This window comes from Miniopterus natalensis, chromosome 12 (genome assembly GCF_054644295.1).
Source record: "Miniopterus natalensis isolate mMinNat1 chromosome 12, mMinNat1.hap1, whole genome shotgun sequence".
NCBI classification, from domain to species: domain Eukaryota; kingdom Metazoa; phylum Chordata; class Mammalia; order Chiroptera; family Miniopteridae; genus Miniopterus; species Miniopterus natalensis.
This window is the reverse complement of record NC_142092.1, coordinates 40,404,246-40,430,194: the sequence shown is the minus strand read 5'-3', so window position 1 is coordinate 40,430,194 and position 25,949 is coordinate 40,404,246.

Sequence of the window (25,949 nt, the reverse complement as noted above, 5' to 3'; positions counted from 1 at the left end):
CAAGTCAGATCATGTCGCCCCTGAGCTCCAAACCCTTCAAAGGCACCCAAAACCAGGATTATGTGGTATGTATTACCAGACATGAAAATAAATACTTACATAGCCTGTCAGCCCCACAGTTTCTCAGGTATGATTGCTACAGCAAGGCTGAAGTGGGCAACACCACGATGGCCACCCCACCCACAGGCAAGACTCAACGCCTGGACGGCTGGGAAGGTCTCAGACCTTCAGGAACTGTCCCTTCCACCCGAACAGTCCAGAAGTATTGACGACACAGACAAAATGGGTTGCAAATGGGGACGCTCCTATACTGAATTCTTGTGTACATTGCTGAAAAAGACAAATGCCTGAAAAGTCCCTAGCAGGGCACCGAAGCATCACTTCTCATGAAACGTGAATAACCTTGTTGCTTTTTAATATTAATGTGATAAGTGATTGACTGCAGTTTGGGAAACCTCACACTCAATTTCTTCATTTCTTCCACCTGTAACAGTCTTTGCATATGACTTGCTTATACAAAGTCAGTGTGCTCCTAGCATATCAGTCTTAATATCTAACCTGTATTGATCTCATTAAAGGTAAACAAAGTCCCAGAGGGGGAATTTGAAGCAGGCTTTTTTTTCTCTGAATGAATGGGATTTTACTCAAAGAATACACAAAAGTACTGTTTATAGCCTGACACTAGGCCTGAGTAGAAGACTCTCATCCATTTGAGATTCTAGGCATCAGTGGCTTCAATCACCACCTCTCCCTCTCTGTTAAATTTCTGCAAAGTACTAACTCTACTTTGAGTGAAAATAGCCAAAGGAAAAAGCCCAGAACCCATGGGTGGGGTGGGGGAGAGACCCACACCAATGTATAAGCTGTTTTTCTCACCATTCACTAGACATGTCCTCAGATGAGAGTAATCCAGGCTCAAAGTGACACATGCCCAAGTTCTAAGCAACTCAGCTGTCATTCAACTAGCAACTAAATCCTAACATTCTTGGGGCTTTTAACTACCTACTCCATGTACAGGATCACCCAGTCCCAACTCAGTCTGTTTAAGTCAGGCTACGTCTGCCTTATTGGCAATGTTGTTCATTCATTCACTTGCAGATATTAATTGTATCTGTTACCTGTGTGTCCAGCACTAGAGATAGGCAGAGAACATGAAACACTTCAAATCCAAACATTAAGTGTGGATCCAAGTACGAAAGACAGAAACTAGTAGAGTGACTTAGAGGTCGGCTGGAAAGGTGAGAAGAGGCTTCGTGGATGAAGTTCATGAGGCACCTGATAAACAGGTGGGGTTTGGACAGTCAGCACGGAAAATGGAGAAAATTCCAATTGGGCCAAAAAAAAGTGGGCATTTTATTTTGGGAACAGGGAAGAGACTGGGAATCAGAGAAGATGCTGTAAGGGAGGTTCTTGGGGTGGGTTATAATGATCTTGAATGTCCATCTAATGCATTTAAGCTTTACTCTGTGGCACTAAGGTGCTACAGGATTTATTTCCATGTGAATCAAGATGTGAATGATGCTTTAAGAAGTTAATCAAACCAGAATAGATTGGAGACCAGGATACTAGTCTTCTATTAGATACTATACTGCCAGAAAAAGAAAATTAAAAATCCCAACGTAAAATGGCGCATTAATCTGCTTGGGCTGCCATAACAGAGGACCACAGACTAGGTGTCTTATGCAACAGAAATTTACTTTTTCAGAGTTCTGGAGGCTTGAAGTCCAAAATCAAGGTGCCAGCAGAGCTGGTTTCTTCTGAGGCCTCTCTTCCTGGAAGGGCAAATGGGAAATATTATAAAGGATAGAGAGGAAGCAAAGACAACAATACTAACATTACCAACCCAAAGGCATGGGGGGAGGGGAGAGAATGGCAATGCCTCCCAGCACAAAACAGCCCCCTTGCAGGGTTTAATGCACTATTATCTCCCCTCCCCTCTCCTGCAGGGTGACTCATGCATTTTCCCAACGGAAGAACAGCCCATCTGTTATATGAGAATTGTTAGTACCAAATATACAGAGTTTTTTGGGGTTGTGCAAAAGACTATAACTAGGGAAAATGGGATGAAATTAAATGGAGATTTAGACTTCAGCAAAAAAAGACCATAATATTGAGCTCTGTTAGACAGGATAATATTCAGTTTCCCAAAGGAAGTAAAAGCTGCCACACTCCTTCACAACCCAAAGCCAGTTTCAAAATTGCACAGAAGTGTATCCAGCAAACCACCGTCAGAAGCCTTCAAGCCCTTTCCTTTGTCATCTAATCACTGAGGGACCTATGAGCCAGTGTCACTGTCCAGACCATCATAAGACGCCCCATCTGCCCAGCAGTCTTGGTGACTCTTCCTCATTTTAACTAAAGGCTAATTCAATCAAAACCCTGTATACTGTTCACAAGCTGGCTTAGGCTGCGTTCCCCAGAGGCAGACCCTGGGATGAGGATCTGTGCGTATGTGACATAGTAAATACATGCTCCCAGGGGAGACCTGCAAGGGAATGAAGGAAGCAGGACAGAGACGAGAGGAAGCCACAAAAAGGTGAATGCCTGGCAGGTCCCGCAGAGGGTAGCTCCATCCAGATCCCTCAGGGACTCTGATGTGTACATTGTGCCCCAGCTCTGGGGCTTTCCTACTCCCTCATCCTCCCATCATTGGTTAAGGGCTGCACCAGAGTGGTTTCCAGGCTTCACAGTCAATTCTCCAGGATCCTCTCTCTCTCCAAGTGTTTGGGAAAATTTCAGCAGCCCAAGTACAGTGACTGGACCAGTCTGCATTCCCACCAACAGTGCACAAGGGTTCTCTTTTCTTCACATCCTCACCAGCACTTGTTTGTTGATTTATCGATGATAGCCATTCTGACAGGTGTGAGGTGATATCTCACTGGGGTCTGAATTTTCATTTCTCTGATGACTAATGATGTTGAGCATCTTTTCACCTGTCCATTGGCCATCTCTATTATTCCTCTTTGGAGAAGTGTCTGTTCAGGTCCTTTGCCCATTTTTTAATTGGATTGTTTGTGTATTTAGTGTTGAGTTGTGTAAGTTCTTTATAAATTTTGGATATTAAATTCCTCATCAGATGTATCGTTGACAAATATGTTCTTCCATTCAGTGGATTGTCCTTTAATTTTGTTGATGGTTTCCTTTGCTGTGCAAAAACTTTTTAGTTTGAGGTAGTCTCATTTGTTTATTTTTTTTTCTTTTGTTTCCTTTGCTTGAGGAGATACATCAGAAAAAAAATAATGTCATTAGAAATGTCTGAGATTTTACTTCCTGTGTTTACTTCCTATGATTTTTATGGCTTAGAGTTTTACATTTAAGTCTTTTATCCATTTCAAATTTATTCTTGTGAATGGTATAAGAAAATGGTCTAGTTTTATTTTTATTTTTTTTGTATGTATCTGTCCAATTTTCCCAACACCATTTATTGATTAAACTTCTTTACCCAATGTATGTTCTTGACTCCTTTGTCAAATAATAATTGACCATAAAAGCATGGGTTTATTTCTGGGTTCTCTATTCTGTTCCATTGATCTATGTCTGTTTTTATGCCAGTACCATGCTGTTTTGATGGCTATGGCCTCATAGTATAGTCTAATATCAGATAGCATGGTTCCTCCAACTCTAGTCTTCTTTCTCAAGATTACTGTTGCTATTTGGGGTCTTTTGTGGTTCCATATAAATTTTTGGAATATTTGTTCTAGTTCTGTGAAATACACCATTGATATCTTGATAGGAATTGTGTTGAATCTATAGGCTGCTTTGGGTAGTATGGACATTTTTATGACGTTAACTCTTCCTATCCATGAACATGGTCTATGCTTCCACTTATTTGTATCTTCTTCAATATCTTTCCTCGGTGTCTTATAAGTTTCCAAGTACAGGTCTTTTACATCCTTGGTTAAATTTATTCCTAGGTATTTTATTCTTTTTGAAGCAATTGTGAATGAAATTGTTTTCTTAGTTTCCCTTTCTGATTATTCATTATTGGTGTATAAAAATGCAACTGATTTCTTAATATTTATTTTGTATCCTGCTACTTTGCTGAATTCATTTATCAGTTCTAGTAGCTTTTTGGTGGAATCTTTATGGTTCTCTATATACAGGATCAAGTCATCTATAAATAATGAGGTTTACTTCCTCTTATCTAGCCTGGATGCCTTTTATTTCTTCTTCTTGTCTGATTGCTGTGGCCAGGACTTCCAGTAGTATGTTAAATAGGAATGGTGAAAGTGAACACCCCTGTCTTGTTCCTGATCTTAAGGGGAACACTTGTGGTTTTTGCCTATTGAGTATAATGTTGGCTGTTGGTGTGTCATATATGGCCTTTATTATGTTCCCTTTATTCCCACTTTTCTGAACGTTTTTATCATAAATGGGTGCTGGATTTTATCAAATGCTTTTTCTGTATCTATTGATATAATCATGTAATTTTTATCCTTCAGTTTGTTTATGTGGTGTATCAAATTTATTGATTTGCAGATATTGTACCCACCTTGTGTCTCTGGAATAAATCCCACTTGATCATCGTGTATGATCTTTTTAACGTATTGCTGGATCTGGTTTGCTAATACTTTATTGAGGATTTTAGCATCTATGTTCACCAGTAAAGAACAATGACCCATCCACCCTCCTTTCTCACCTCTCTCCCACGTGATTGCCGCTGTGGTTTGACTTCTCAGGTTTCCCAACACACACCATGCCAGCACTTATTCTCACCCCTTTGCAAATAGGCTTTCCCCTGAATTTTCCTATCCAGATCCTACATGAAGCCCCATGAAAGCTCAGCCCACTGGGGTCTAAATTTCTATTGTTCCAGTGTTCTTTTTTGTTGTTGTTATTCTTCGCCCAAGGATACTTTTCCCATTGATTTTTAGAGAGAGTGGAAGAGAGGGAAGGAAGGGGAGAAAGAAAGAGAGAGAGAGATTGGCTGCCCCCCACACATGCCCCGACTGGGGCTGGGGATTGAACCTGCAACCCAGGTACATGCCCTTGACCAGGAATTGAGCCCACAACCCTTTGGTGTGCCAGCCAATGCACTAACCACTGAGCAATGCCAGTCAGGGATCCAATCTTCTTTTATCACACACTTAGGATAGGTGTCTCTTGTCATTACTGCTATGTGATTAGTCTTGTTACTCCAACTAGAATATCCTTACAGTCATTTCTTACACATCACTTTTATTCCCCAGCATATGTAGCGTGATAATGCTCCCATAGTAGAAGCTCAGTTTAAGTGTATTGTTTAGATAATTATGTATGATAATGAAATACTGAAAATGGAATGACAAAAGCAAAAACTTAAGGATTAAAATCCAGTTTTCTTAAAGTAAGCAAACATCAGTCTTAACCCAGATCCAGTGACCTTATTCCTCACTTAAGAATCCATAAATAATTCTTAAATATTCTTTTGCTTCTAGGACAGAACAAAAGGTTGCAGCCTTGAACTTTTACAGTAATCTACTAACACATTCTCTAGAGCAATATGGGCTGAGAAAAGCAGCTTAAAAATCCTGCCAAGACTGGCTTTCTTTATGGGGAGACTAGTATGGAAGCAAGGGCTCCAGTGTTGTAGAAATATTGATTTTCTGGAACACTTGGTTTCAGTAGTACTAGCTTTTGTCCATTAAGCAGCAACCACTGCTGAGCATGTCAGACAAAACTTCTGAGAACCAAACATTAATGCACTTTCCTGAGAAATCGTGAAATTCAGTTCAGTTATGTTATTGAACAAGAATCTATCCCTGGAAACAAGCTGACTAGTCAACAGTAAGGAGACGGGTGAGTTAGATGTGGTGGACACTGTTGATGCCTTTCTTCCTTGCCTTTCTTGCCTTGTGTTACAGCCATGCTGCTTGAGCAGACTTCCTCCATCACAATACAAGCCAATCTACATAGTCTCATCCTCCCAAGCCCTTGCCACAATGATTCTATTAGTTGTGGGCAAAAACTCAGTTAATCAGTTCATGGTGTGCCCTGCCTACAGTGTCTTAAGTTTAGTTTAGTTCAATCAAAGTGAAAACTAATGTTTGATAGTTTAGGGAGATCTCTATCTGGGAAGTCCAGTACTATGAAATGAATTGCTCCCTTTACCAAAATTCGTATGTTGAAGCCCTATCACCCAGTGTGATGGAATTTGAAGATTGGGTCTTCATGAAGTAATTAGACTTATATGAGATCATGAGGTGGGGGCCCTCGTGATGAGATTAGTGCCCTTATAAAACCAGACAGCAGAGTACTTGCTTCCTCTCTCTCTCCACCCACAGGGGGCCATATGAGGACACAGCAAAAAGCTGTCTGCAACCCAAGGGTGAGTCTTCACCAGATACCAATCCTGCTGGCACCTTGATCTTGGACTTGCAGTCTCTAGAACTGTAAAAATAAATTCCTGAGGTTTAAGCCAGCCAGCCTGTGGTATTTTGTTATGGCAGCCCAAGCTAAGTGATCCAGTAAATAGACTTGAAGCTTGAAACAGGAGAAACCACATTTATCCTTTGAAGAAAGCCAGCCTGAGGATGGAGCCTTCTGGAGAAGGGCAGACCTCCTGGAAGAAAGAAATGGAAACAATGCCTTAATGATATCACACTTAATCCTACTTGCACTTTGGGGTATTTTCATTTGCAAATCAAATCCTCCTAACATGTAGAAATTATATATGCACAAGGATGATGTTTAAAGGGGAGTAGGGAAACATAAAAACATTGACTTTTGAGGGTAGAGAGATTGGTGGATTTTCTCTTTTATTTCAAAATCATTTCACCTTTATTAAGGGCTTACAAAAGGGTCAGATATATGCATTTTCTCATCTAATCCCCATTTTACAAGAAAGAAACTGTAACTGTAATTATAATGTTATTTGTTCCATAAGTAAAAACTTGCACAACAATAACTGAACTGTTAAAAAGACTCCTTTGCTCCTGGAAGCCATCCACCTACAGAATGTAACAGTACATTCTATAAAGTTTGGTTGATATGAAATAATCACTCTATACAATAAATGAAGGGCAGATGGACAATCTCTTATCCAAACAAGTTTACAATCTCTTATCCAAACAAGTTGAGTCCAAAATAAATATCATTTAATCTTGCCCTCTACTACACTAACATCAATATGGTTCATAGATAAGATGGCCACAACACTGGGGACATAGTAAGGGTTCAATAAATATTTGTTGGATTTTATAAGCAACCACATAGTTGATCCTTTGCAATTCATTTCATTCCTTTAATTGCTTCTGTTGAGATAGCATTTCTATACTAGAAGGTTCAAACTAAAACTAAGAACTGCTTACTTAAATCAAGATCAAACTGACACCTCATGACTATGTCTGGAAGTCCTTGGTTTTTTTAATGTGCTAGGTAGCTTCCATTTGCCCCTCCAGACCCACTCTCCACCCTCTCCACCCTGTGGCCTGGATGGTCTACATTGACAAGCTCCCATCTGGCTTTGGCCACGAGGCAAGAGAGTACACAGGAGACGGGAGAATGAGGTCAGAATCCTTGTCCCCCTGGCTTTCCCTCTGCAGGGCCATTGCAAGCTGATTGTCTCCTGTAATCAGCGACCGCCATACAGCCTTCCCCACCTTCAGACTCCAGTCGTCACCATCTTCACTGAGGGTAGCAGTAACAGCCACACAAGCACCCCACTGTTTCTAGCCCCAGCATACTGCACACTCACCTGTGACTTTGCTCATTTACGCATATGTAAATATCCCCTTTATCAAATTCACTACAAATTACCCGGTTAAAGCATGACATTTGATTTTTTATTTTTCCAGGACTATGACTGGTACAAACACGGTACCCAGTTGATTTTGTAATACAACTTGAGATCAAGAAGGATATAGAAGCTCTTCTATCAAAATAACACCTAAAAGTTATGCAGTTGTTGAAAATGTGTCTTATACGTTGACTTATAAGATTCTGGTTGTCAGCTGATACAGCAACTATACAGCTCACTCTGATGAGCAGTCGAAATAGTCTGTCATGCACATAGTTCCTCTTTCCCATATCCTGTGCCCTCTAACTTCAGAGCTACGTCCTTTTAATCCTTCCCCTTAAGTTACCACCTTCCTTCTGTTCCCAAGCTGTGGCAGGGTCTTAAGTCTTAAGACCCTGCCACAGTGGAGATATCTAAAAATTTTTTCACATCTCCATAAAAACCAGAAGAGAAAAAAAAAAAACTTTTTAAAGTCACCACCTAATGTAAAGTAAAGGCCACCATGACTTCTTTTCTCCCATCCAACACTTGGGATTCTAAGTCTGACACCACTACCCAAAAGTAAAAATAGATAAGGGAAAGAGAACAGCTGCGATTTACACCCTACTTTGTAGGTCAAAGGTGGAGCAATCTGGGGAAAACTTGGTTCCTTGGAATGATCAACTAGATGAGATGTCCTGCCCTACGTTCCAACCTCACACATCTATCATTTGGATTCCATCACAACGAACATGCAAGAATAGAGTGAACCTTTTGGGGAGTTGTGTGTTCCCTCCACTTACTTCCACTCATCAAAGGGTCATATGATTCTTGCACTTAATTAGGGAAAGAGGCTACTAAAGGGCCAGCCAGCAACGTACCCTCAAAAGTGGTTGGAGTATGTGTGCATATATAATTTGAATCGACTGCCATCATAAAAATCTGGGTCTCCAGCTGCTTTGGGAAAATTCGTAAGATCTGGCAACACTGGGTTCACATTCCACAAAAGCCACCATCACTGGGGCTGAGTAACAGCCATGCCCTTTAAACCAGACCTCCCACCATCTGCCTCATTGACTTGCATTAAATCCTGGCTTCTGGAACCATTTCAGTGAGCCAAGCCTGAAAACTTAGAGAATGAGTTCCTCACCTCCCCTTTTCCTTCCCCAGGAAAAAACAAGATTCTACTCATCAGCTGAAACAGCAACCTGGTGAGCAATGAAATATTTGGACCCTCGTGATTGAGGGACAGTCTCCTTGATCATAAGAAGTGGCATCAGCTCTACTGTCATCCACCAAACAGTAACTTTCCTGGATTATAGAATGACTTCTAAAGAAAACTGTGTAGGTTAAATTTCCATACTCTCTGCACCTAGAGAGTTCCAAATTCACACAGAGCCATTTTTGAAAACTTATTAACATTGCGGTGGCATGTTGTTCGGGGTTGTACTCTGCCCTAAATCTGCCCTGGGTCTCTGACCCCCCACCCCTCCTGTGCCCACCCCGGTCCCATCTGGGTGGGATGCTGAGCAAACTCCTGCCCTCGCACAGGCCCCAGCTCAGGGAGCAGAGCCCCCCAGGCCTCGCTGCTGTAGGCGCAACAACAGGCTAGAGGACAACCGGGAGGCCACGGCTCCTGCTCAGCTCCGGCCTGGAGAAGCGGAGGGAGGACACCACAGGCTTCCTCAAGCGGAGCCAGGCAGCCAGAGAGGAGATGGAGCAGCGGCTCCAGGAGAAGCGGAAGGAGCACCACCAGGGATGCTTGGAGACCCTGCCAGGGAGAGGAGGCGCTGGAGGGGGCAGGCGAGCTGGACCCGCTGGTGACGGCAAAGACAGAGTGCGTGCGGCACCACCACCCCACCTGCTGTGACCACCGTCAGCCACCGGCACCTCTCAAGGCCGGCCATTCAGGCTGCCCCCCCCAAGCAAGGGGCCAGCCTGGGTCTGAGGGGTAAGCGTCCTTCACGGAGAAGCCGGCCAGAACCTCGCCCAGGAAGGCCCACGGACTCCCCTCTCACAGCAGCCCTGCAAAAAGCTCAAGAGGGAACATCCCCGATGGGCCCAGGACTCCACCAAGAAGTCCCTAAGTGCCTCTCCTACCAGCAAGACCCAGCACCAGGCCCCCGCCTAGGCTGCAGGGACCTCCCCTGTGTCGCTTGGCTGTCCCAGTCACCCAGCCTGCACCAAGACCTGGGGCTTTTACCCCAGAAGTAGCAGGCGGGGGAGAACTGGCCTCCCTCAGGAAGAAGCTTCAGGGTCAAATCTGGAGCATCTTCCCAAATGGGCCATCGCCTTCAGTGCAGCCCTTTGCCTTGGGAGGTCCAGGTTTGCCTCTTTTTTTTTTTTTTTTTGTCTTTGGAGCTTTCCATCACAGCTCCATTGAGCCTCTAATGGGAATAGAAGAGGAAATACAAGAACCTTTCATGTAACAAATGGGGAGCTGTCCTTTCAACTGTCAGTAGTGCTACGGTGATGAATAGAAACATGAGTGGCCCTGATGAAGCCTTGGTTAACTTCTCAGCCCCATAGCCTCTGGTAGTGGAGAGGAAATCTTTTAACATTTCGATCAGGCTGACATCAAGCACTGAAGACTTGCTTTGAGGCAGAAATCTAAGGCAAGGTAGAAAACTGGAATGGGAGAATGTCAGCTTGGCAATGAGAACCAAAAAGAAGTTGAAAGGCGTATTAGGAGGTCAAGGGCTCAGGTTCTTAAATATCATGGACTGCTAGAGCTGGGCAGGACCCGAAATCTCACCTAACTTCTATTCAAAGATGAGGAAATGAAGCTGAAAGCCGTTAAATGGTTTGGCCAGGATGGCTGTCTTGTTAACCTCTGTTTCCCAGCACTCGGCCCAGTGCCTGGCATGTAACAGCAGTTGATTAGATGGTTGGTTGGTTGGTTGGTTTGTTGGTTGGTTGGTTGGTTGGTTTGTTGGTTGGTTGGTTGGGTGGTTGACTGAACATATGGCAGAACCTGAACTGAAACTGAAGACAAGGGTTTTACGGATAGTATTTCCCAGCCTCACTGATCATCAGAATTACCTAAGAAAGCTTTTTAGAGAGAAGACTAGATCCCACCCCAGACCTCTTCAGTCAGAATCCTCAGATGTGGGAATCTGGTGATGTTAACTTGCCCCTGTTCATTTGGATGATCACCCAGGTTTAGGAATCATTGCCCTGAACAATGCCATCTCTTGATACCTAAAGTACCCAAACACGCACCATTTATTCCACTGTGTCAGCCTGCTACAGACAAAACCAGCCATGTCCCCTTTTGGAGTCAGGAAGTCTCCACTGAAAATTTTTCTAAACATAGCACACAATTTTCAGGGTGGTTATTACTGTTAGTCCAGTTTGGATTAAAGGGTGATTGTTGACATTGAAACAATAGGATTTCATAGCACTGAAATGGCATAGGATTAATTAGCAAGAAAAAAATATATACATGAGAATACATAAGATTTCATAATATAATCTTTGTCACTCAGCCCAACAATGAGGCGCCATGCAGTCTGCACAGAAGGGTCTTGGCAGATATCCTGGTTTAGTGGGGATGCTATGGGCAAGGACTCAGAAAATAACATAACTGAATTAGGTCTTCATTAATATGACAAATAGGGTATTATTTTTTACACAAAAGATAATAACCAGGTCTTATTTCAGTAACAAGTGTGTGTGGCTTTTTTGTTTCTCTCCCATTAAAATCTTTGTCTCCCATGAGACCTGGCATTCATCATGGGCTTGTTCAGACCTATCTAGGATCTCCTGTGAACAGGGAAAGGAGCTAAGCATGGGTCATAACAAAACCAGAGGGTAATATGTTAACCAGACACCACTCTCAAAGGGACATTCCAAAGATAAATGCATTTATGTTCACAAGGTTCTTTGAGCTCCCAGGAAAAAAGATGTGCTGTGCATCTGGTCCTATTAATAACTTCTTTGGTTTCCATTTGTGCTATACCCACATTAATACAAGAAGCTATGTTGTTTGCTTCATTCATTCATTCATTCATTCACCTGCTTTAAATTTATGTATGCAAGTAAATACAGGGCCTTCTTACTTTTTTCAGAGTCTACATTTAAATAAAACTGGAGAAGAGAAAACCAAATAAAACCTCTTTCATCTTTGTCTAAATCTGTCTATTTAACTCCCTGTAATTAGTATATTCCAAAATGCAACACTTTTTCTGGGAATCTAACATACAGCATGGTGATGATAGTTGATAACACTGCATTGTATACTTGAAATTTGCTAAAGGGGTGGATCTTAATGTTCTCGCCACAAAAAAGGTAACTATGTGAAGTGACAGATATGTTAATTAGCTTGATTTGGTACTCATTTCACAATGTATATGTGTATCCAATTGTTATGCAACTTAAATATATACAATTTTTTAATGTTATTTATATCCCAATAAAGCTGGGGGAGGGGAGAAGGCAAATTATCCATCAGAAAAAGATTGGTCTGTCCTAGAGCTACTATCAATATCAATAATATCTCCCAATTCTGGCACCTGTGTCTCTCTCATGGCCACTGCTCACTAAAAGAACTCTATGAAGTCCAAACACAAGTTTTTAAATTATCCAGCCCTCTCAACTCCTGAAAGATAGGAAAGAAAAAGTGAGGGAAGGTGAGAGACGATGGTGGTAAAAGTGGTGCTAAAGCAGAAACACAAACCAATAAATGCAAGTAAGTTCGGAGTTGGGGCCACCACGGAGTCTTAAACAGGCCCGCTGTGCCTTGATCTTGCAGAGGCACATATGGTCTTCCATTAGCGGGTCTCAGAGCAGTGGGCAATGTTGCCCTACCATACGTGCTGATCGCAACGACCGGGCTGATTTATGTTAGTGAGCGCAAGGCTTTTTCTTTGTATTTCATTTCCTTGTTATTTCAAGAGAAATGTAAGGCTAGATTTATTCTGCCATTGCAGAGAGGCTTCCTAGAGTTTGTTTGTCTAAAGTTGATAGTTTCCAGTAGGGTGAAACAGATCTGTTTCCTACAAAAAATCTGGTGAAAGCTAGGAGTTCCTTCTCCTCCGCCTTCCCCCCTAAAATGAAACCAGATTGATCCTCACACCCACCCTTACTCGGAGCTCACTCTAGAGCCATGGACACAGAGTTAAGGCAATAATATTACAGGGGATAGTCACTGTAAGTGTATTGCTGACATGTGGTTTCCCCTATTTCCTCTACTTCTCTCACCAGGAGGAGTAACTCTGGCCAGAGGTCAATGACTTCACAAGGATGTCAAATAACTAGGTAGAAATTTTGGAAGTGACAGGCAAGCTCTGCTGTCTTCATCTCTCTAGAAGAGTCTTAAGAGTCTCCCCTGCTGGCCAATTAATCAATTGTCCAGTAGTGCAATCAAAGTGGGCCAAAAGGGAGGTGAAAACAGAGCTTTCTATACCGGCACACAGAGATAGAGGCTATTATCGCTTGTCACATGTACAAACAAGATGTCAAGAGCCACCACCAGATGCTCCCACAGGATTCAGTCACCTCTGGTCCTTTGAGGCTAGAAAATCATTTATCTTGGGTATCTCTACGCTTCTTTTCCACCTAATGTCACCCCCACTTCTGAACACCAAGCAGCCAGTACCCACCTATTGTCCCAGTAAAGGCTTAAAATACCTTTCTTCCCAATGCAGGTCTTCAAAACTCTTTTATTAGATCTTCTACTTCCTCTTATCAGCAGACATCAAAGAAATAGAAAGCATTCTAATGATTAAATTAACTGACCCTGACATGTGAGGGAATGACAGCCATTCCAGAACTAGTCTTCACTTCAATGTGCAGTTAGTAATAAAAATAAATTTCTAATTGGTACAAAGACAAAAGGTGAGACAAAGGGGAGAGAATCCTTTCAGGCATTGTGGGGAAGAGGCATAGTTTTAGATTGGACTCCAAATTTTATCAGACTATCTTTACCTCCTTTGTGTAGCCCACTTATCTCTCTCTTCCTCACTGCTCTTTCCTGAAAGATCAGGGATGGGAAAGCCCTGAGTTAGCAATAAAGTCAAAGACAATGGTCCAGTGTTTGGAGGATACTTTATTGTTTAGCTAGCAAAACTCCTTGCCTTACAATAGAAAATGAAGTTCTCTTTCCCTCATCCACTTCTCTTTAAAATTGAGGTGATTTAAAGAACCAAATCCTACCTCTTTTATATAACAAGCATCCTGAAAAGCAAAAAAAGGTTACAAGTGCAGCTTTAAACTCAAACAGACTTAAGTTCAATAGTGGGCTTTGCAATATATGACTTTTTTGGTTTAGGGTAGTTACTACCCCTCTAGATTTCAGTTCTCTCACCTGTAAAACGGGGTTTTTCATACCTATGTCATTGAGAGGATTCAATGAAATAAAGTCTATAAACACTTAGCAAAGTGCTTGGCATATTTTGAGTGCTCAGTATCAACTGGTTGCTGTTGGGATGAGGGTGGTGGTTATGGAAAAAAAACATTCCCACCACATTGAACACTAGTTAAGAGAGAAATGATGTCTTATCTCTTTCTTTCTCACCACACAGAGAATGCATATACAATAAATACTTGCTGAATTGAGTAGAAACAGAGGGCACAGTTAATTAAGTCATTCAACAGGTATCCATTAGGCATCTGGGTCCCACAGAATATCTTAAACTCAGGAAATAAAGCTGTAACAAAAACTTATTAAACTCCTTGTTTTTAAACAGTTGTCATTCTAGTGATGAAAGGCCAATAATCAGCAAGTAAATACGTTACAAAATTTCAGATGATGATATGGCAATATGAACTATTAAATATTAAAAAGAATTGTGGAATAGAGGTGAGGAGCAACTTTTCAAAGGATCATTAATGAAATCATCTCTGAAGAAGTGGTATTAAATCTGAGAACAAATCAATTTAAAAAAAACAAACATTAACCATGAGATCTAGAGAGAGAGTTCTGGGCAGCAAGAATAAAAACCCAATGTCAGGTACAAGCTTTTAGTTTTTGAAGAACAGAAAAGAAACCAGTATGGCTAAAGCATAGTGGGCGTGTGAGTGTTCAATGTGGGGGCAGGGGAGAGCAAAACCAAGGACAGAGGCTAGAGAAAGTTACGGTAGTTTGAATTTTATTCTAATTATGATAGGAAGGCATCAGAAAGTTTTAATAACTTCTCAGAAGAGATATCTTCTTGGTGTTCGATTATGTGATGGAGCAAATGAGGCTATTGTGGCTCCTGTAAAATTATTTCATGCTGATATAGCATGCAAGATTGTCAAAGCACCCAGGTGCTTCTTCTGTAGTTGATAATCAGAGTTGTTCTATACAAGGAATGTATTTCCTCAGTTAGAAAAAAAATAGGACTTGCTTTTAACTTCAGAGAATAGAAAATTAGATCAAAACCTATTAATTCATTCAATGAAAGAATGCTATACGGATTTAAGTGGGTGGGGTGCGGGATCTTGTTTTAAATCCTTTCTCAATTAGAAAAGTTATAAAATCTTACCTCTGTAAGAGACCACTTTTCTCTTTGTATTAGAATTCATTCAAACACCACGTTTACTAACATTTACATCCTAATCTCCAGGAAGTAGCATATTATAACGATTAATCTAAACCTCCATAGCTCAGAAAAACAAAAAATTCCTGGGAATGAGAATGTGCCATACGAATACATATTGTATCATTCCATGTCTCATCAGGAAAACAGAAACAACTCTAGGTATTACAAAACAGAGGAATTTAATACAGTAAATGGAAAAATCTGGTAATTACTGGAGGCTAGTAATTGCAATAGGCCTAGAGAAGCAAAGGGAAAATATTAATTGGAGTCTGTGATCTCCATGCCATTACCAGAGCACCCACTGTTGGTGTTATTGGAACCACAGCCATGGTTTCTCTGCAGAAAGCTGGAACCTAGCCCAGCCACCATGGCTAAGTGGTTGAGCATCAACCTAGGATCCAGGAGATCAAGGTTCAAATCCCAGTCAAGGCTCTATCCCTGGTCGGGGGCCTGCAGGAGGCAGCCAATCAATGACTCTCTCATCATTGATGTTTCTCTCTCTCTCTCTCTCTCTCTCTCCCCCTTCCTCTCTCTGAAATCAATAAAGACATATTTAAAAAATAATAAAAAAAATTTTAAAAAAGAAAGTTTGGAACCTAAAGTTGTCCAGAGAAGTCATGGTTGCTACTAGAGCCAAAATCCACAGGCGCTTTGTTGCTGGAGTACCACCTTCCTGGGCAGGACACCAGGAACCTAGACTTGTCTACCACCACTACTACCTCAGAAGCACAGAAAATATTGTCTCCTCCTTTCTTCCTGCCTACTAATCTCCCACCAGTGCCTCCCATTGCAGAAAGTAAGTAGAAGCCATTTGGAGAAGGAATTTTAGAAATGTAGTTTGCAGACTTCTAGCCCCCCAGTAATACACAGATCCTGGAAGAGTAGGAATAGGGCCAGGAGACAACAGATAGACAGAAATTTTCCTTTTGGTTTTCACTGTTTGAAGTCCTAGGAAACCAAAGTAAATAAAGGTTGCCTGGAAACATTCCAAAAAGTGTTTGGGACTAAAGAGAAGAAAGGGGAGAACCTGGAAAACCAGAGAATGGAGGAGAATAATCTCGTGAGACAACCAACAACATTAGTGCTTCCTTTGCACCTCATCTTCTTTCTCATGCTACCTTCCTATAGCAATCAATCAAAAATCAGGCCTCATTCACTATAAAGTGTAAATGACTGATAATAGTTTCAAGAACAGCAAGTACAGTAAGCAAAGGAAATTCAGGAATAACATCAACAAAAGCCATTTTTTTAAAAAATAATTCTTAAGATGTTCTATATGTCAGGATATAAAATCTTGTCCTCCAGCTCTAAGGGGAGAAACATATGGTTCTCATAAATAAAATGCCATGTGAAAGATATAAGAGATATGTACAAAGGACTAGTAGCACAACAAAAGCTGATCTAAAGCAGAGTTCCTCAACCTCAGCACTATTGACATTTGAGGCCAGATAATTCTTTGTTGTGGGGGGCTGTCCTGCGTATTATGTTTAACACCATATCTGGACAGTAGCACCTCCAACTTGTGACAACCAAGAACTTCTCCAGACATTGCCAAATGTTTCCCAGGGAGCAAGATCTAAAGTGTCTTAAAAAAAAAAAAAAAAAGCAAAAAAAAAAACACCCTTAAGTGGAGAATTAGAGTATATATTCAAAAGAAAGAAACAGAAAACATTTCAGGCAGGAAAAAAACTTCATATGCAAAGGCACAAAGGCATAACACAGCAATGAGACTGGAGCAAGAGTGTGAAGAGGGGTGTGGAAAGATGAAGCTAGGAGACAAAAAGTATTTACTATACCAAGCTAAAAGTTTGAACTTTACTGTCTAAACAATAGGGAGACATTGAAGGATTTTTGAATAGGACAGTAATTTATTCAAATTTGCATTTTTGAAGCATTTCTTTGGTGACTATTTGGATAGCAGAATAAGGGTAGAGGAAATACAATGAATGGAGCCCAGCTACCTATTTGCCATCATCCTAGGGTTGACATAAGGGTCCCAAAAGTGAGGTGAAATATACTTAGAGGAAATTAGTGTAATTTAGTGCTTAAGTGAACATGGAAAGCAAGGAGAAGGAGTGAAAGAATTGTAGGTTGCAAGTTTGAAAAAATGGGAAAATGGAGCAGACTGAGAAATGTGTCCTACTTTGGTGATGTGCCGTCTGAATTGTCTGTAAGACATCCAGGCCTAGTAACCTGTTGCTCAGGAAAGAGATCTGGGCGAGATGTGGTTGGGACTCTTCAGAATAGATAGCATTTGACCCGCCCATGAGTTACTTCATGATCAGAGAACAGACAGCATGAGAAAAGGCCTAAGGACTGATTTCAGGGGAATATTAACATTTGGGAAAGGGAAAGGCCAAAAAAGAAGAAAAATCGTTAAGTGATTTTGAAAACCAACAGTGGAATAGAACAAATAAGAGCTGGTAGAATAACAGCAGCTAAAGAAAAAGTTTGAGGAGGAAGGAGTGGTTAACAATGCAGAAACCAAGCAACATAAGGACTAAAAACTGACCCTTAAATACCAAGATCAGGAGTCCCTATAACCTCTGCCAAAGTCATGTCAGGAAGGTCCAAGAATCTAACTGCAGTGAGTAGGACAATGGATTTAAAAAAAAAAGAGAGACAGAGTAGAAAGTGGAGTTTTATTCATACAGACAACTTTCAAAAACCATAGCACTGTTAAGTCAATGATGAAATTGAACATGTTTATAAGGCTGCAAGAACGAACCCACCGAAGGAATGACTAAAGTCCTAATGTCATCGGGCCTTAAGGAAAAGAGTCAAAACGAAGGACCCAGTTAGTGGGAGGACCAATTTGAAAAGAGGGAAGGACATCTCTCACACAGAGAAGGGTTTGAAGTAGACATGTTCCAGTGACAGAGAATGTTCATGCCCCTGAGAAATGGAAAGCAAGGCCACCTGTTAAGAATTATATCAAACGAGGCCCTTTGAGAAGAAGAGCCAGATTGGGCATTTCAGGAGGGAGTACACATTTCTAATAACTACCATAGGAAGTGGGAGAGAAATGAGAGACGCAGGGAAAGCTGACCAGGCAGCTTTGAGGACCCAGTTGAGACCTGAAGCCACTTGCTTTCAGAGGGGCCACTTTGTAGGGATGTGCAATTTTTCTGGACTGCGCTTGATACTGTTGTAATTAGCTAGTTAATAATAGGAAAGGAGCAGCCATTATAGGTACTGCCATCTGGGCAGCCTCACTAGAAAGCTGAAATTTCACCTCCCCAGGGAACCACTGGCCCATTCCCTGCAGGTCCCTGGGAGAAGGGGTCCAACAAAGGGAAGATAGATGCATGCACAGTGAAGTTGGGATGACATAAGGAAGACGCTTGTCAGTCAAAGCTGGGAACAGAAGTCATTGGCTAGTGTAGGCAGGATTATTGCAAATCCACAAAAATTTGGGAATACATAATCCCACAGACAAAGGAGTTTGCCCTCTTGGCCTTCTTGGCTCATGGGGCTCTCTTGTTCCTGCTTCATTGCATTTGCCCATGTTCCCTCCATGGCCATGTGGCCATGGGGACCCCATATGCAATAGACTAATGGACAGCAGCTGGGAACACAATCTAAACTAGCGTGATGCTGGATTGGACTATGCTCTAACATGGAACAGAAACTCTGGACACAGGCTTTGATTTTAGCTCTGCTGAAGCCACGTTTACACTTCTATGGTGGGGCAAAGGGAAATGGGACCTTGGAAACTCACGGGTTTAATTCCACAGAAATAAAGCTTTCTACAATATATCATCCTCCCATGGGGCCTCCAGAAATTCTTATTCCAGCGATACCCCAAGAACTCCACTTCCGTAGATAACATACTCAGCAGCTCAAGTTAGTGGTAGACTGAGTCTGGGTGGATCCTGGCTACATTGTCCAATAAAATATGGTAGAAATGATGCTATGTGAGCTTCTAGGTCAGGCCTTTAGACACTAGCAGCTTCTACTTCTGGTCTTTGGCTACTCACTATTGGAGCCCTGAGCTACCGTGTAAGTTTACCCTACTGGAAGGACCACATGGAGAAGCCTAGACCACACAGAGAGAGAAAGCCGTGGGCAGCTGAGCCCTGCATCAAACCAGACCCTTATGTCAAGGTGTCAGTCATGTAAACAAAGCCAACTTGGACCCTGCAGTGACCCAGTCCACCCAATGTGGAGCCATTTAGTCTTGCCCAACTTCCAGACCCATAATCATGATGGAAATGATGGGAAGTTGTGGTCTCCATCAAGGTGTAGGCTTCAGAAGTGAGGCTGTCCTGAGTTTGGCATGGGCAGGGGTCTCACCCTGGGAGTGAGCTGTAGAGGCTGGGTGGTGATGAAGATCCTGGCAGCGTTATGAATATGGAGTAGAAACATTAAAAGACCAAGGAAAAGGGGGGGAAATACCCAGGTTCAAATTAATGCTAATCATTCCTGGCTGTTACTCTTTAAAAAGAAAAAAAAAAAAAAAAAGGATCCAAGGAGGGAAATTGTTCACCAGCAGTCACCTCCGCTGCCACTGTGATGCCTGGTGACACATAATTAGAAAACAAATGACAGATTAGTTTAATAATATTCATTAGCAACTAATGAAACTGACAGTGTTTCCTATTGAAAGCAGGTTGGGCTGTTAGTTGATTTTAAGCAAATTATGCTCCTCCCCTCCAGCCTCCCTCCCCACCTCCCCTTTCTGCTGGAGGCTGGGGAGGGGAAAAGATTGCAAATGGCTCATAAAAACGGGTACAAAGGGTGAGATGGTCGAGGGGACAAAGAGAACAAGAGGAGACAAATCAGAATGGGAGAGAAGCTCCTGGGGCCCCGGGAGGAGAGAAATGAAGTTAGAGAATGAGCCTTCCCCCCCACCCCACCCCACCCCACCCCACCCCAGCTATCTTCAGACATTTAACTTCTGTCAAAAACCAAAATTTCCATTTGCCTCGGGAAGGAAATGGTTAACAGAAGAGGGGGAAAATCAGTGTTTCCTTTCAGGCATTGTTGTTCTTTTCTTTTTCCTTAAAAAAAAAAAAAATTATCCTAAGTAAGAATTTTAACGATATGCAGAAATCATAGCTGTCTTGCTGAATTGCTGCAGGACTGACCCCCCTTGACAGTTCTTAAATTATTCAGCTATCAAGGGCCTGCTAAACATTAAATTAAGCATCCTCTCTCCCCTGTCCTAAACCATTAAGTTATGCAAATGCACAGATAATGGGGCATATGACAACTGGAGGCATTAATCACGCAGCCCTGTCTCTGGGCTGTTGTTATGTAGAAACTGCATCTGCCAACAGACCGAACAGCCACAATTAGATCTCACTTAATGGAATGAGGAGACACTGCCTGGCCCTCCGCACTCGTGTTAGGTTGTAGACCTGGGAGTGAATAAGGCGCTGGGGAGATCTGCCTGCTCTCAATCTCCCTCCCCCCCCCTTTTTTAATACCTGCTCCTTCAATTGAAATGAAAAATTACCTGTAATTGTTATCATTTGCAAACAAAACCTGTCAGAAGAAAAACCTGCTGTTTACAATGGATGTTTTTGTTGTTCCCCCGGTAATGTTCTTTGGGGAATTTCCTTCATTTCTGTGTGTGTGTGTGCGTGTGTGTGTGTGTGTGTGTGTGTGTGTGTGTGTGTGTGTGTGTTCAACAAATTCTCTGTCTTTGAGAGGAGGCTGGAGCTTGGGAGTGGGAAGCCGCAAACAGCCTCCAAACTGCTGTCTGGAAGCAGCGGACTGGCTCCCCTGCCAGGCGGGTGGCTGGCACGCGCTGCGTGGCTGCTTGGTTCCTGCGACCCCCGAGTGCGAGTCCCAGAAAGCCGTAGGCAGAGCCCTAGCTGTGCCCCCAGCCTCTCCCCCAGCAAGCGGTAGATTAGATAGACTGGGAGACACCCATCCCCTCATCTTCCCAAGAACTTTCCTCTCGCTTCTCCAGGATTTAACACACTCAGTTTACAGTTTATGTATTTTTTTTAAATCAAAGTAGTTAAGCATTTTTATGGTGGTCAATTGTTGTCAATTGTCTCTTTTGCTTTTGTTTTGTTATTTTTAGTTTTACTCTTAGGACGTGAGAACAACACAATTGGCTTTGTAGGAATATATATGACTTGCTAACAGTTGCTATCTATAGAAGATTTGAGTTGTCATATCTTTTTATAGCAAAACATTGACTTTTCCAACTGGTTTCTCAAGAACCCTGTGGTTCCACAGTCCTGGGTAGAGAGGAGGCACAATGTGGGAGAGACTCATGATCACAACCCCCACCACCACCATCCCACCGCCACACACAGCAGGAGCATCACTTTCAACGGTTTCACATACTGAGCTTTTATGTTAAGAAAAAAAAGCTCTTCTGTTTTAAAAAATAGTTCAGGAAACCACTGTTCTCAAATGAAGTCAAGGAGACTTACAGACCTAGTCCCCGGCAACAGTCATTCACTCTCAGGTCTGCTCTCCCTATTTGCTAAATATAGAACCATTTAAACTGTTAACAGTCAATGGTACTGTTTTTCCCCCTTCCCTCAAAAGTTCTCCAACACTTTTAGGAAGTCTACATACTTGTATGAGCAAGAAACCCAGAGCAGAAAGGAGGGGTAATGATTTTCCAATAATTGAAGCCCCTCCTTTCCCATTAACTCCACTAACCACCATTTAGGCCCAATTAGCTCTGAGCTGGGTCAAGGCACCCCTGACCTCCAAACTGTACCCTGTGCAGAGAAAGGGAGCAGGCTGGCTGGCTGGGGGGGGGGGGGGGGGGGGGGGGGCAGAAAGTTGGCAGGACAGGGATATATAATTACTAGGCAGGGGAAAAACTCATACAGGTTTATCTGGTAAGATTCAGTGAAGTCAACTCAAGCACCGTGTTCTTTCCAGGCCTGGCCTGCTCCCCTACTCCGCACTGTCTTTTCCTAAACCTTCAAGCGGTTCCTCCACCTGAGGCCTTCCCGAGCCTGGATGAATCCAGCCACAAGGTTTCAGGTCTTTCTGGTCTCATCTGGATCACCGGTCTGCTGAATTCTGCTCCACCCTCCCCAAACCATCTTCCCACAAACTCCCTCATGCCTCAAATTCAAATTGGCATGACCTTCCTCCACTTAAAAGTCCTACACGCCTTTGACAGATTCTTCCCCTCTTAGCTTTGGGGTCATTACTCCGGGAAGCCTTCCTGAGTTTCCTTCTCTGCCCATTCCACCAGTGCAGGTTGAGCATCACTCACGCCCTCTCCTGCACTCTCACAGCCCCTTGTTACCTGCTTGAAGCTTTCACATTAAATCCTCATGGATTTGCTTGTCTGTTTCCATGAACAAAGTCATGGCCTAGGTCGAGTGCAGACTCCAGCTCTATTCATTCTTATCTCCATTACCTAAGCCAGTGTTTCTCAAATGTTACAGGTGCCTCCAAATCATGAATCACGGGGATCTTGTTTAAAAAGCAAATTAGTTTAGCTGGTCTGGGGTGGGGTCTGAGATTCTGCATTTCTAACAGGCTCTCAGGATGTCAATGCTGCTGGTCAGTGAGTCACACTCCAAGTAGCCAGACCCTAAACAACCTCTATGTCATATCTTCAGTGTTAAGTACACAATACAAGGTTTGAATGATTACCACCACCACCACCCCAGTTGTTAAATGACTGGCTGCTAAATCTACCTAACAATTCTCATGTAAACCCACAATGAGGCCTCATACTCACGTCTTGTTATAAGAAACAATTCAGGTGCACAGACAAATGGATAACAGCTATCTCTTTGCTTTCTCAAACTGCAAATGCAGTGCACACCCAACAATGGAACATTATTCAGCCTTAAAAGGGAATCAAGTACTGATACCTGCTACAACACAGATAAGCCTCAAAAACATTTTGCTAACTGAAAGAACCAAGGCATAAAAAGCCACATATTTCATGATTTCATTTATTTGAAATGTCCAGAATAGGCAAATCCAGAGACAGAAAGTAGATTGGTGGTTGCCAGGCAGTGGGCAGAAGGGGAAATGGGGAGTGGCTGCTAATGGGTATAGTATTTCTTTTGGGGTGATGAAAATGTTCTGGAATTAGACACTGTGTTGGTTGTACAACCTTATGATCTTTCTAAAACCACTGAGTTATATACTTTAAAAGGGTGGATTTTATGGTATGTGAATTATCTCAATCCAAAAACAATTTTTAACACAGGCAGCAAATGTGACTTTACAGACAGAATTATTTCTAGCAGAGATGAGTTTGGGCTGCATGGCTTTGACCCCTTCTTCTTCAGCACCTAAGATGACCCAAGGAGACTCCAGGTGCTATAAAGGAAAGGGTACTTTATCTAATGGCGGGTTACCCATGTTCTTGCTTCTCCTAAGGCTTTCTTCCTTCAAACCACAATCTCCCAAGCTGGTCTTCCACTGATCACCATGCCTCAAGAAGTCAAAAAACACTGGATGGTGTAAACAAAATAAAGAAGTTTCCTTCTGCAGGATTTCTGGGGGTCTCATTATGCTAATAAGCTTTGTAAATCACTAAGAGGAAAATGGTATGCCACTTCTCACATCTGACTACAGAACTCTGTGTTGTGTCTCCCACCCACCTAAACACACACAAAACATCTTCTGGAACTAATATTCCATGGAAAGCGGTTAAAAAAACACTGCTCTCCAGAGCTAACTGCTCTTTATTTCTTTGGATTCATTGAGATCCATTCATAATAAACAGATCTCATTAAAATGGATATTATTTTCTTCAATTTACTCCAGGGTTTGATTCCTGGGCTTGCCCTTTATTAGTTGCGTGACCTTAAACAGGTGCCTCAGTCCCTCGAAGATTCAGTTTTCCATCCATCAGTTGGGGATAGTGCCTACCTCCCAAGGATGTCAGAAGAATCCAATAAGAACCAATGTAAAATAACTAGCACAGTACTTGCTATATAGTTGGTGCTTAATAAAAATCTTCTTTCTTTACCAAATACGCCAAACCCTTATTGAAGAAGTAGGTATACATCTCTCTAACCCCCACAAAACTGGCACCATGCTGGGTCCATCACAGACTTTACACAAATATTTGCTAAATGCATGAATGAATGAATCATCAATGCCCTGCTAGACCCACTTCCCTAGACCACAAATCCAGGCTAGACCATCCATGACAGTGTGACCGATCATAAATGGAAGAATTCTGGAGCTTACAATTCACTCTCTACTATAAGAATTTTCATCAAATCCCCCACAATATACAGGTATGCCTTGTTCTTTAAGGCTCTAAGTGTTCCAAGTCTTTACTAAAGGACACTGATGACACAGTGTTGCTTTTCTAACGCAGGCAGATGGATGATCCTAATGCAGAATGCATTAAAGCAGAGGGAACAGTCAGTCCACGACACAGAGAAGCCTGCACTTGGGCTTTGGAACCAGACCACCTGAGTTTGACTGAATCGGACTCAGCCAAGTATGACCTTAAGCATTACTTAACCTCTTCATGCCCGTTTCCTGTCTTAACACTTATTTGTCAGGCTATGGCGAGGGTTAGAGTTAATAAATGAACAGTGCTCAGAGCAATGCTTAGAACATAGAAAATACTCAAAAAATATTGACTGCTATTATATTTGTAATAATTGACAATATTAATTCCTCACCATAAACACTTTTCAACCCTGTTCAACCCTTCTCTCATCTAGCTGTCCTCTGATCTCACAGGTGAAACAGAAGAGATTCAGCCATACAGAAGAAATTACTGAAACAACTTTATTCATAAAACAAGTGTGAAAATTTCTTTTTATTGGTAGTAAGGGAATTTTAAGGCTGTAATGCCAGCTTTATTCCTCAAAGAGTAGTAGTTACTGTACTGCTGTACTCTGAGCCACGTGACTAGTTAGCACCTTCCCTTTCATTGGACAACCGTGAAATCTATTATGGCCCCTTAGCAGGGAAATTTCAACAAGAAATTGCTACATTTATTAAACACACACGCACGCACAAACAAACAAAAACATATTGACCATGATGGAAAGATTTTACCCATATCTACACAATGATGACAAAATTAGGCATGACTGAAAGGTTTGGGCAGCCCAATTCTCAGGGAAAAAACCTAAAAACAAATGTCATAATACTCATTAAAATGCTTTGATATGTCACAGGATGATCTAAGCCTTTAATTCACATTCCAGTGTGGATGCCCTCAATGGTGTTTCAGATCAGTGGTTTTCAAATTTTTTTAGCAGAACAACCCTTTTCCTCCCTGTTCCAAATAAAATCTTACATGGAACCCAAATATGTAAACAAAAACAAAAATAGTACTGAGCTTCTCTGGGTTGGGAACCATAGAATGACAGTTCCTTCAAGCCAGCAGTGGCCCCTGAGCTCTACAAAGAATTTTCTAGCCTGCATGACATCGCATGAGGTCTTATGAGTTCCCTCCTCCTACAAACTAAGATACTAACTCAGAGAAAATCTTGGTAAGTGGGGGAGGAGAGGGTGTTGCAATTATCTTCAAAAAACTGATCATTTTCTAAAGGGAATTTTTACAATTATTGGATCATACCAAGTTCTAAACTGCATTAGGCTAAATAGTGTAAATTTTTTTCCTCCTAACCAGTAAGTGGGGCTCTTGGGGAATATCAGATCAGCCTTAGGCAAATTTAAGAAACTACATTTTCTCTATACATTACAGTTGTAGCTTCAGTAAATTTGCAAACTTGTGTGCTTTCTAATGACTTTCTCATTCTATACTAGGCTTTCTCAGCCTCAGCACTATCATCATGTTGGGC